Source organism: Sebastes fasciatus, chromosome 21 (assembly GCF_043250625.1).
Source record: "Sebastes fasciatus isolate fSebFas1 chromosome 21, fSebFas1.pri, whole genome shotgun sequence".
Classification (NCBI taxonomy): domain Eukaryota; kingdom Metazoa; phylum Chordata; class Actinopteri; order Perciformes; family Sebastidae; genus Sebastes; species Sebastes fasciatus.
In genome coordinates this window covers 14,784,759-14,798,143 of record NC_133815.1, presented here as the reverse complement: position 1 = coordinate 14,798,143, position 13,385 = coordinate 14,784,759, and the positions used below count along the sequence as shown (strand labels likewise).

Below are 13,385 nucleotides of genomic sequence, written 5' to 3'. Positions count from 1 at the left end.
AATCTCCCAATGCTATGGAACAGGGGAGGCACAAAATCAATGGGACACACCACCAATATTAAGCTTGTGTTGTGAATGCTGACAGCTATTAGAGTTTTAGGCTATAAGCGCGTGTGTGTCCGGGTGTGTGCATCTGTAATGTATGTTCATTCTGTCTATGTGTGAGTGCGTGAAAGAAAAAGAAAAAGAGGTAAAATGACGCCATAACGATTTTCCGGCAGTTAGCTGTCTGGTGTGTGCCAGCCAGTCACTATACTCTACTTGTTCATGAGACTGCTGTCACATGCTCTCCATCCATGTGCAAATGTGTGTGTGATATGAGAAACTGTATGTTTTTTAAGAGAGTATATGTGTGTGCATGTGTGTATGAATACTTAAACAGGAATAAGCGTGTGCACAATGCTTTATTCATGGGTTTATTTGGAGGAGAGAGCTCGCTAAATGCTCCGTGTCTGGCTCCTGAAACACATTCTTTACTAACAGACTCATCATCATGGTGCTAAATGCCTTTTGTCTTTGTTTGGAAAACACAATCACTCACAAGCTGTTACTCGATGTTGTTTGTAAGCTTACATCTTGGCATCTTATTTAAGACCAGATCAGTTTGATTGTCCATTATTACATTAGCTATATTGTTATTATTGTAGTAGAATAAATCAAACTGGGACAGTTTCTGCCTCTGGGTTTTGAAGACAGAATAGATTGATAAAGACCGACACTTTATTTGTCTCTGTGCTCCTTTCCACTCATTCATTTTATCCTCCCTCTCTCCATCTGTTAAGATCTGATTCTCGCCATCCTTCTCGGTTTCCCCTTTTTCCCTCCATTTCATCTTTTTTCCACATCGCCTCCCTCCATCCACCTTTCTTCTTCTCTCCACTTCCTTTCAATCAATCCTCTCTGCAACCATGACCCCTGCTAATCCCTTTCTCTCTCTCACGGTGGTGACTCTTCCCTGTCTATCACCCTTCTTCCTCTGCTCTTCCTCAAATGTAGATTGTCCCACCCCCTCACTGTCTCCCCTTAGTGCTGGTTCATGTATGAGACCTTTCACATCTCGAGGGTGTCAGACAGAGGGAAAGGTGGGCGCACTCCCTCGCAGCCAAATCCCTTTGGTGTATTTGCACAGAGATAGAGGGAGGAAGAGTGAGAGACAGAGACACAACGAGGGAGACAGAGAGAAATGAGATGGCACCAAGCCCACAGGAAGAGCGCTTGGCTTTGACGCAAATTTTCGTTGTCTCTCACGTGATGCCATTGGGCCCAAAAATACTTTTTTCCCATAGACTTAAATTGGGAAAGAGACGTCTTTAACTCAGAGGATCTTTTTTTTTTTTTTTTTAGATACATCAACTTCCCAGTACGAACACTTGTTTACCTCTTATTTAAATCATTAGGTCCTAAATGTTGTAAAATGCTCTAACAGCCGAATCCAGAGTTATTTCCCTTCCGTTCATGTGAATGATACCCAGAACGAGGGCAGGGAAGCGGGGTTAAAGGAAACGCTACTGCGCCTGCTCCATGGGCCCAATGAATGCTGAAGATCGTGGAAGATCTGGGTACTTTATCATTCGGCAGTCAAGCTTCATGTGCTACTGAGCAACTCTTATAGGAATGAACGGGAGCCTGCCTCCAACGCTGCAGCCAGTTCTCTTTATACATCCGTGGATTGCATCTAATGAAATGTAGAGATGGATCTTTTCCTCATATCTCTTCAACGTTTCTCACCAACATAGAATCACTAGGTTTGAAAATGGGTCACAGAACATGTTTAACATTGATATTAGCATTTTTTTGATATGTTAAACAATTTTTAAATATCATTTGTATATATTGTGATTAATTCTGAGCTCAGTAATGTTCTAAAAGGGTACTCTGGCAATTTAGTACAGACCTGAATGAAGCTGAGGGATTTAAGAAAACAGCTTAACACAAGAGTGGCCAAAATGTGTGCTACAGAGGCCAGGCTATCTTACTTCAACGTATCCTCGTACAACAGTTTGCATGATATCTTACAAAAAGTTATTCCACATTTTTCGTGCGTTTTCCCAAATGTCCAGCAACATGTAACGCACGTGTCAATTTCCGCTCTCGTAAAAATTGTCTTTAGGCAACAAAACGACTTAGTTTTAGAAAAGATTGTGGTTTGGGTTAAAGTAACCCCGGAAGAAGTGTAACTTAAGTACAGAAGTTATGTGACAAAACTACTTAGTTAGGTTTAGGAAAAGATCATGGTTTGGGTTAAAATAACCCAGAAGAAGCGTAACTTAAGTACGGAAGTTACATTATAAATAAATCGTTGACTTCTGGTTTCACACGGGGTACGAACACCGGACTCCTGGGTGAAAGTCTGATGTTTTTTGACCCACCCATCCACCTAGACCTTCTCCCTATGTGGCGTTTGCCACTCTTTAAATTATATATCTGCTTCATAATTACGTGGATTACATTGAATTGATGTAATGGGATGTATACGAATTACAGTGCATTACTTTTCGTAGGTATAGCTACAAACGGTGTATGAGAACAGCCTGCTACTTTTAAAACCTAATCTGCATCAAACTCCAAAAAACCCTGGATCCTACACTTCCCATGATGCAACCCAATAGCATCTTTTAAATTTTTGTTTTACCTAAAAACAGAGTCATGTGCCAGAAAAGCTTTGAGAAACTCTGCTTTAACTTTTTAACATGAGCTCCTTATAGCTTTTCAATAGTGACATAGCAACCGCATGAGCTGTGATCCGCACCCCACTCAAGGCTGCAGTCAGCCCTGCCAGCTGAAGACTGCTGCCCTGTGGATGCAGGTGAAAATAGATGAGGCATGGAGAGGGCGAAGGCAAAAAGAGAGAGGAGGGGATGTGAAGATGTGGAGAGAGGAGGCGAGGGAGGAAGGGACGACACAGAGTGGGTTAAAGAAGGGTTCTCGGAAACAGACTGAAATGGACAAAAGGAACAATGGTTCACAATTTGAGCCAGAATCGTGTAAATACTGAAATTCGGCTTCAAATTTGACAGAGCGAACTCCAATTTGAAGTCTCGTCTAATCACAAAAAAGTATAAATCAAATTTTCATGTGGGTGCATTTTATTATCTGCCACCATGGAAACCGCACCTGATAATGGGTTATTTTGACATAGCCTTCATTCATAGAAAACTTGTCATAAATTGATTTGGGCTTTGGAGCCAAGCACATAGCAAAACTAATGAATACCTTTTGTGTGTGAAGAAAGTCAGAGAGAAATGGGTGGACGGAGTATGTGTGTGTGTGTGTGAATATCCCTGCTGACGTGCATGCATGTGAGCATGCATACAGTATGCCATGCATGCACACGTCGCTGCACAGTGCAGACATGGCCAAGCATGAGATTGGGTGGCTAATCACAAACACGTGGCCACTGATCTTTAAATTCCATTTTCTTTTCTCCTCCTCTTCTTCTGTGTTTCTCTCTCCTCCGCTCTGCCCTCCATCACATCCTTGTCTCCCCTTTTCTTCCTCTCCCATCTCATTTTCCCTCTTCATACTTTCTATTTTCTACAGTAACATTCTCAATCCCACACTCCATTTTCTCATCTTGTCCCCCTCTTTCATCGCAGATCTCATTATCTATTTTTTTTTTCTTCATTCACATCTCCACCCCGATTTACACTTTTCAAACTTTTTCAAAAGTTTAAAAAAGTTGCACTCCTTATTCAAACAAAGAATGTCACAATACTGCAGTATACGACTGCGCTGCACAATTAACCACATTTCCCCCTCCCCTTTCATGCATTGCTTTTCACTCTCCGTCGCCTGGCAAAGTTGTTTGATGTCTCTAGTCATTGCAGTCATCCATCGATAATGGCGGTCCGCTCCTAATTAAATTACTCTGTCTTCATCCGCTCCCTTTGCTCCATGACAGAAAGATGAAGTACTAGCAGAGGGCTAACCAGCTGTTTTCTCTCTGCTCCTTTCTTCCGGCGGCCTTGCATCTTAATTAATTAAGATGTTATACTTTCTGTTAATGCGGCTGTGGTTGTTATGAAAAGCGGCAACTTTGATAAAGATACTCTCACATGTTCTCTCGGGGGCTGGAACACACAAGACATAAAGGCGACGCACCACGAGCCGTGAAAGTGTTTAAACCCGCATGCGCAGGAGCGAATTCTGTCATGTGTACGCGCCCACCCACGCACGCTCCCACACTGACAGTAAGACAAAGGAGAGATGTTCTCTTGTTTGATGCTCTGCTTTGCCGCTGTCACTTTTGTCTGTGTGTCATGCCTGTCAGCGGCTGCTCGTCACTCGTCCCAAAAAATCACACTGTGTCTCCATTACTCACTCTCAGAACTCAGGTCTTTTCCTTCTGTGTTTTAAAAAATCTCCCCTTTTTTTGTACTCTCTCACACATTTTCACTTCCTCTGTTGTTCCTTTTGTTGCTCTTTCTGCTTCTCTTCACTTTTTTCCTCCCGTCTGACTCATTTTCTACCATCGGTACTGTAAAAGCCATTTACTGTACCCAGTCAGGCAGTTGAATTAAACCTCCTACTTTCCATTTCCCTGCTGCACTGTACAAGTTGAAGTCATCTTTGTCATCATTGCACACAAAGATGTTCACACTCCACTCTATGTTCACATTGTAACTACATACTATGCTGTATGTATGTTTTCACAGCCAATTAGACTATTGTCAGGCTATTAAATAAGCTTTATCTGTGTCTATAAGCCCTATAGATGTGGGTCAATAGGGGCCTACTACACCCACTAAGTTTTATCATCTATTCAACGAAAGACGGTATAAATGAACACGACAGCGACCTCTAGTGTCCGTAGTCTAGCGCTGTAGTATAGACAGTGTGAAACTCAATATGGTACGGAGGTCGGGGAAGATGGATGGGACATAAAACACAGGATTTTCACCCAGAAGATCGGAGTTTGCATCGCGTGTGAAACCAACAATGTGTAGTTTTCTTTGTGTTCGTAGCTATTTTAACCCAAAACACAATGTTTTTCCCTAAACTTAACAGTTTATTGCCTAAATGTAAAGAAGTTGTAGTTTTTTTGCCTAAACATAAAAAAGTTGTAGATGTGTTGCCTAAACCTAAAGAAGTTGTAGTTTTGATACCTAAACCTAAATAAGTTGTAGTTTTTTTGCCTAAACCTAAAGAAGTTGTAGTTTTGTTGCATAAACCTAAAGAAGTTGCAGGGTTTTTTTTGCCTAAACCTAAAGAGGTTGCAGTTTTTTGCGAAAACTTAAAGAAGTTGTAGTTTTATTGCCTAAACCTAAAGAAGCCTTTTTGTTTGTGTTCAAAATGTAACATTTCATTCAGTTTTACATGTTAAAACGTGTTGCTTTTAAGTTTCACTTTCACTTTACAACCTAGTAGGAGCAGTATGCCCCTGATGACCCAAATCTATGGTGTTTATAGCAACTGATAATGCCCATTTAATGGCCTGATAACAGTCAAATCGGGGTGGTTTTCACATTCACTCGGGGGCGATGCACAACCCTGTGACTTGTCCAGTTAGGCGAGCTCTGATCATCTATATCTAAAAAAAACAACAACAGCATGGGGGAGTCGACTTGACAGCCTAACAAGAGACGAACAGAGGAGAGAAAAGACGGCTGAGACAGTGCAGCAACACTGTTTGATTTAAACTCAATGCAACCAAAGGGAGCTTCCATACCTTTGGTCGTGGTCTGGTCTAATGACTCATAGCCCAGGGTTTCTTGAACAGTGTGAACTTAGATGTATGAGATGCGACACAAGAAAAATATCCACCCGTTAGCTGACAGTTTCCCAGAGGGCACTTCCTGGTTTGATTTTCTATCCACTACGTTCCCCTGCTTTTGCTCAGTCAGCACATCTCTGTTAGTACATCGATTCATTGGCAGTCTTATGAGAATATTTGTGGTAATAATCAGTACTGATGTCCGTAGGATTCCACTGTAACACACGCTCCGACTGTGCCACCACTGCAGGGTTATCTGTGTCATCGCAGATAGCTTAAACCTTGTTTTGCAAGCTTGGAGAACCTCCAGCCACGTGTTTCGGTCCCGGTCGGCTCCTTTTATCTCAGAAGGAGCCTCTCTGTGTGAATTGCCTTCCAAGGGCACAGCACAGGGACATTTTCACCAGGGGTAGCTTTCAGGTAGCAGATTAATCTGATTTCTAACATCCTGTTTGCTTAAAATGCCGGCGTCAGTGTTAGAATTAGTCCCAATTCAAATGCATTATATATTATAGAGTAGCCATGTGGTTCCGTACAGACAGCTTTTAAGCCATTGCAGAAAGGACTGATAAATTGCTAAGGTATATCATCAATACCAGGGAATTTCCCTAGTGTGAAAAAATCTGATTGGATTTCTACTTTTCTATGTTCATTAAAGGATGTTCGATCAGTCCGACAGGGGCCATTATTAATTAATGTTATTTTGTATTCATCCATTAATTGTTTAGTTTATAAAGCATCAAACTAATTGCGAAAAAAAATGCCCACGACAGTTCAAAACTTTAAGTTTTCAATTTACAATTATATAGAATAGGAGACAGCACCAAGTTCTCACATTCAGGAAGCTAAACCAGTGAATATTTGGTATTTTTGGTTGATTACAGATTGAAAAAAAATATAAATTATCAAAAATGTTGCAGACTAATCAATAAACCAGCACCATATGATTTGGACAAAATAAATGACATCTATATATTTTTTTTCCCATTTTTTTTCTCATCATTTCATCCCTTCACTGAATACCTCGATGTAGACTTCACATCTTATAAAGCAAGGAATCTCTGTCTGTCTGACTGGACTGAGTAGAGCTTGACGTCCGCAGTGGTCCTTTAAAGGCCGCGGCTCATTGATCGCAGTTCACTTTTGCTGCTGAATGTATGTAACCTAACGTCACAATAATTCCATTTTTCTGAGGCTGGGAGGCGTGTTCGCGTGTTCATGTGTTCCAGGCGGGGAAAAAAATTGTGTAACATAGGTCAACATGTCACAGGAGTTACAGGATTCTCCGGCCGCAATTCGCTGCCAAAAGTTAAACCTTCCCCAACTTTTAGTTTGGCCGCACTTCGCCGCGGAATAAAACGGCCGCAGTTCGCTGAGTTCGGACCGTCCACCGCAGCTTTCCATAGACATTCCATGGCAGTTCACTGCAGGCTGCACTTCACTGCTGCTTGGTGTGTTTCCGGCGTTACAACTGAACTCGTCTTCACTTACCTGGAGTCAACATGCCATGAGCTGTTCTCAACAGTTGGTGCTAGAATAGATGGTCCGGATGGTTATGCGCATGCGCTACCTGTCCCCTGACCAATAGGCAATCTTAACTCTTAACCATTTGTCCTACCGGATCATCCGTTCTAGCATTATCCGTTCTCGACAACGCTGCAAGTAGTACCTTCATGAGCCGAGCAATGGGCCCATTCTGAACGGGCATGTGCTCCAAACAGCACTGCGCTAGTGTTTAAAATAAACACATACATTGATGCTTTGAGTGTCTATTATTCACAAAGCAACCAGGTATCAGCAGCACTTTCAAGACTTTTCTCAGCTTCAATGGAGAAAAATCTGGGTGGCAGTGCTCCTCTACTTTGAGCCTTCTTTACTTTCAGTGCTTTATTCTCTCCATCTTCCTCTCGGATTGTACTTATTCTCCATCCTTTGTCCTGAGCTCTATCTCCTGATCTTGCCTTTCTCCTTTTCTTCGTCTCTTCCTCAAAGGTGGTTTCTTTGACCTTCTCCGCTCCCCCTGTTCTCTCCCCTATCCTCCTCCTGCTCCTCCTCTCCTCCCCGAACATCTGTGTGTGTGACAGGTGAGAGAACGGCGACAGTCCCCCGACGCTCCTCCCCTCCCCTTTCTCCACCCCTTTCTTTCCTCGTCGATGCTCCTGTTCGCTCACACTCACTCTCTCTCACCTTCCAATCCCCCCGTCGCCAGCCTCCTCCATCTCCACTTTATTCTGTCAACCTCTTCTCGCTTCTCCCCTTTCTCCCTCAGGCTTTCACCTTTCACTGCACCTCTGTTCTTTTTTTATATATATATCACTCTTCACCCCACTCCTAACCTCTGTCAAGCCGCCCCTCCTCCTCTCACCTGTTCTTTTTGCAGCCCTTCTTCCTTGCCCTCCAATCAATGACAGCATTTGCTCACTTCTCTGGTGCCTTCTTTTTTTTTTTGCTCCCCACATCCTTTATCCATGTCCCTTGTTCCTCCTCTGACCCCAAACATTGAGCTCTTTAGCCCACAGCTCTCTTTTCTCATTGCTTTTTTTAGTCCGTCTTTCCCAGATGCCTGCCATCACTTTCACGATCTTTTGAACCTTTACGTCTCTGGACTTTTCAATCTATCTGTCCCTCTCTCATTTCCATCTGTTACTTCTAATAACCCTGTAACCCTAACATGCCTTCTGCTCCATCCGTCCACTTCAACCCCTTTTTCCCTAACCATTACCCTGTCCTTTCATTCACCCCTTTAAGTCATGATCAGACTGACAGAAGCACTTCTTCTAAAACGCAGTCGCCTCATTTATTTCGGTGAGATTGCGAGGTTTAGCTCCGTCAAAGAAAGGCAGAGTTATCTGTCAAAAAAGTCGAACCTGGCTCAACTTTTGATACAAAACACAATGCAGCATCCTCAAGCATTGCACCGAGCTGACCAATGAAGTAGTGTGTATTTTTTGTACATTATATTGTAACGTGAATGCCATAATTCTAATGTTTAGTTTGGGATTGTTCTAGGCACATGATCAAATGATTGTTGCCATGATACCTTTCCAGTAAAATCATCTCTCGTAGTATTATGAACTGTTCTGAAAGTCTTCAAACTCATGGGTGTATGGATGTTCTCAAAATGGACTCAACTGGACTTGATCATATGTCATTTTCTCATCATTTGGAAGAAGACCCAGATGCAGACTCACAGTCAGAACAGGAACTATACTAGAAATAATCTATGGTGAACAGGAACGGGTCAGGAACAAGATGCAGGCTGAAAAGTAAAAGTAAAAGTTGGCATTGCCAGATAAAATCATCAGGCCATCCGCCACTCGGTTCCCAGTGGAACCGATTCTCAATTCCCCTCCCAAGCATTCCCATCCTAGTTTTCCAATTCCTTGGCATGTCATGTCTCTATTGATTCTTCTTCCATGCTTTCTGACAGTTACGCATGACAATGACGCATACACAAGCTGTATCATGTTTCAGTTTGGTTACTGGAGTCACGGCGGAGAGAAAAAGAGTGCTCAATAGCATGGTGCTACTTCTACTAAACCTGAAGAGACACACCCTATTTTTTCCCTGATAATGCTACAACACTATGTTGACATCAGCAGGAGGAGAATTAGTAATGTCACCTGTTAGCTGCTGGTGGGCAGCATAGTCCTGCTTGGCTAAATAACGGAGCTATTAAAATTAACGGAGGTGCCATTGCATTATGAGGTGTTCAAGCTTTGCTCAGTAAAAATTACTTTTGGGTGAAGGTAAATTACAACGTTATCATGATGTGTGCAAATGTAATCTCGTAAAATGTATTTTTTGGAGAGAACTTGAAAGAAATCCAATTGTTGGAAGGAGATGTTTTTACAGTAATATAAAATGTATATTAGAGAGAATTATGAGCTGTTTAACTTCTTAACACTGGCTCTAAGCAGCTTATAATACATCATTAAAACTACCAATGCCAAGATTTTTTAAAATCAAAACAAATATTAAAATAATCATAATCATTTGAGTAGTGTGTTTTTTATGCAAATAATCACCATAGATGACAATAACAAAGTACTATACAGTACCGTGTACAGTACCCTTCCACCCACAAAAAATAGGGCTCCCCCTGAAGTTATGGTGTAATTCAAACACTGGAATTCACCACGCATATGATTTTTATATAAAATATATCGAACATTGAACGACATCAGATCTAAATTGTTATTCCTTGATTAAGTGTATAGATTTCAAAAGTGGCAGATACAATTTCTGAGTCAAAAAGCTACTTGCCTGCCACAGTGGCAGGCAGTGAAAAAAGTGAATTTCAGACTCTGGTTAGAGGGCACTAATATGTGCAGATTGAGGCTGATCAGGAATGAGAGACAGGTGTCAGCAGGTGTCTGCAGGTGTCTGCAGGTGACGGGGACTGGCGGGACAATCCTGAGGGCATCTGGTAGACGGATGGAGAATAGAAGATTTGGAAAGTTCTCAAGCGTTGCAGGGGCCCCGGAGGGGAAGTGTGAAGTGGCTGAGGTGTAGAACAGGCACACATGATGTCTGGTCATGATGACACATACCAATGCAGCTCAGTGCAAATTCCAGTGCTGTGAGAGTGGTCACTGTGGCTGTAGCACTGCAGGGTAGAGAATATACCGACCGGTAACGACGATTTAAGTGGCCTTGAACAATGTGCAAAAACTGCTTGCTTTGTTTCTCAGTGACTAGTCTGACTCGCAGGATGCAGACTGTGCATATAAGCTGTCTATTTCAGACAGATTATGATTGGTTTTAAAGAAACACACACTACCCAGAGTGTTGTTTTTTTTTCCCTTAGTGTGAAATTATAACGGGTTCAGCCAGACCTCACTCCAGCGCTGTCACAGCGCTAAAACGAAGTGTGGAGATAAATCTGGCAATGCAAAAACTACTCAGTGACAACAGTAAAGAATTGTATTTGCACTTTAGCAGTGTGAATGTGTGTGATTATGAAGCAGGGCGGGGGGGGGGGGGTGTATGAAGAACAGCATGCCAGGTCAGCCTGCCCTGGATGGATCCATTTTTGAAGAAATACAATTTCATATCTGGTATTTGGCATCAAAACGGGTATGTCAGTAGAGTGTTTGAGGATATACTGTATACAGAAATGGAGCCACACATCTTGGCTTCACTTTCAGATGAACTGACACTGAAATCTTTTAGCAGCATACCTGCCTCACTGTTATTGAGGAATGTGCAGTAGAAGGCCAAATACATTGCACATGTGTTCTAACCGTTTCTCTCTCACTTTCTTCTATTTGTCCTATAACTTTTCTAATCTTTGCTTTCTGTTCCACGTCATTTGAGCCCACCTGCAGTCTAACTCTCCGTTGATGTTGTCCCCTTTTCCAATGTGTTGAATGGGTTCAGTTTATCTCTTTCTCATCCTTTTTCCCTCCGCTCTGCTCGTCCTCCCCTCTTCACTTTTGGCCTCATCCATCACCTTCTTTACCATAACCACATTGCTCCTTTTTGTTCTTTTTTTTTTTTTCCATCCCATCCGAATGCTATCTACCAAAGCCATAAAACCCTCTCTCATCACTCCCTCTTCTCCTCACCTCATCCATCTCTCTTACTCGCCCTCGTTTCCATTTTTCTGCCTCCTCCCGTCGCCTGTCACCCCCCTCAACACACTCCTTCTTGTCATCCTTTTGACACCGCGTCCTCGATCTTGTTCACGGCGTCACACCGCCTTGGTCATTGTCCACTCAGCTTGCTTTCTTAATCTTTATTTTCTGTTTACTGTCTGTTTACTATCACTATCACCCCGCCCCTCACAAACCCAATGCCTCCCCTTCCATTCCCTCCGCCCTCTTCCCCCTTTTGATAGTGTTTTATCCCCCCAAGGGAATGGCTTTGCTGCAACGTGTTTTTTGAGGTATTGACGTTTCCACTGATACGGGCCTGGTTATCTGTCAAGGCCGGGGCTGGAGTGTAATGGCTCTGTAATTGGATAAGATATAGGATTTTTGCCAGGGGGGGGGGATACATCGCAAACTGCCTCACCCTTTATTTTATCATATGACTATCATCTCTCATGACTCCTCCATTACGCTTGGTGCTCCTCCCCCACTCTCTCGTACTTTCTTGGTCTCGTTATCTCTCTCACTTTGTCCCCATGGTTCTGTTCTCTCTCTGTCATTTTTAAATCAGTCATTCTCCTTCACTTGTGCTTTCAGCCCGTCACTTTTTTATCTGTATTTGTGTCCTTTTGGAAGAAAAAAAAATCCATCACAGAGAATCAAAGAAGACGGCCGTGACATGGCCAGTTCGCAGTCCATCCACCACCCACTCTTCCCGATAATCATTTCACAGTCGCATTCTGTCACAGGCTCGGCTGTTTGTTGCACTGATACATTTCCGGTGCTTGGTGTGTGTGTGTGTAAGTGTGTGCGCACTAGTCCCTACATCTGTTTTATGCACTCTAGTGCGCTCTCTGCATGCATTCTCTTCTTATTCTTCGTTTTTGACTGCTCCCACAGTAGCCCGCTTACAATGTTGGCATCGCACGTTTGTTTTTTTTCTCTTAATTTCTAATGGCAGATGGAATCAGGTCAGTGGGATCCCGTCCAGCATTCTTATTTCTCTTCTGTCAAGCCGTCGCCTCGCTCTTTTGTTTCTGCAACATTTAACCGACGGCTCATTTAACCCCCGAGGTCCAGGGGAGTTTTGCCCCCCGTCTCAGGTAGACACCTGGAGGTGTGAAAGGGGGGCAACTTTTGGAGGACACATTTGTCTGGCAATGAAGGCAGAGCCATGAGGTTTGAGGCTAGGACAAGGACGCAGACTGCCACTGAGAGGATTACGATACAAACGCAGCCATCTATTCCCACAGTCGACACTGTAGCCATGGGAAAATAACATTGAAACGCTCCCCTTTGATGCTTTCAGAGATAGTCATTTTCTTCAAAGCAATATTTCACCTTGGTAGAAATGTTTTCCAACTTTAGTGCACCTCCCCTGTATAGGAGATCATAAACCTTCAACTTCAAGGAGCTGTGTCTTTGTACATATTTGACAATCTGCTAAACTATGTGCATAAGGTAAATAGGAGGTCACCTAATTTCACTCCCAAGATTTAAAGTAATTCCCTGTTTTTATAAAAAAAAAAAGAAACTATGCATGTTCCACCGGAGTGAAATATCACTTTAATCTACACTCAAGGATGCGCATTTTGAACCAGTGCTTAGCTGGAAATAAGCGCAGATAACCATATGTAACTGTCAGCATGAAGTGGGTTCTGTTTGTGCTTGACAGTGTTTGCCTTTTGACTTATATACATTCAGTCTCATTCCTGTTTTACTCTGTAAGTACTTTGTGATGATCATCAGTAACAGATCATGCAACATAGTCTCACGGCAGCTCGTGAAGCAGTCATGAAATGTAATCTATTTGATTCGTGTACATAGACACACGAATTTCCCTTTTTTTTCGTGACGCTAAGCACAACTTTCAACAACGTATTTTTTATGCTTTTTCCTATAAATGTCCAGCAACACATTACGCACGAGTCAATTTCCGCTCAGGTCTTTTCAAAATAAAACTACTTAGTTAGGTTTAGGAATAGTTTGACTTGGTTAGGCTTAGGCAACAAACTACTTAGTTAGGTTTAGGAAAATCCAGGTCTCCTGGATGAAAGTCCTGTGTTTTTCGACCCAAA

The 13,385-nt window shown here is 42.5% G+C and overlaps 1 protein-coding gene across 4 annotated transcripts in view; it reads left to right on the top strand.

Moving 5' to 3' along the window:
• cntnap2a (contactin associated protein 2a) overlaps positions 1–13,385 on the top strand; it is a 393,831-nt gene that overhangs the window by 170,414 nt on the left and 210,032 nt on the right. The window lies entirely within an intron of this gene.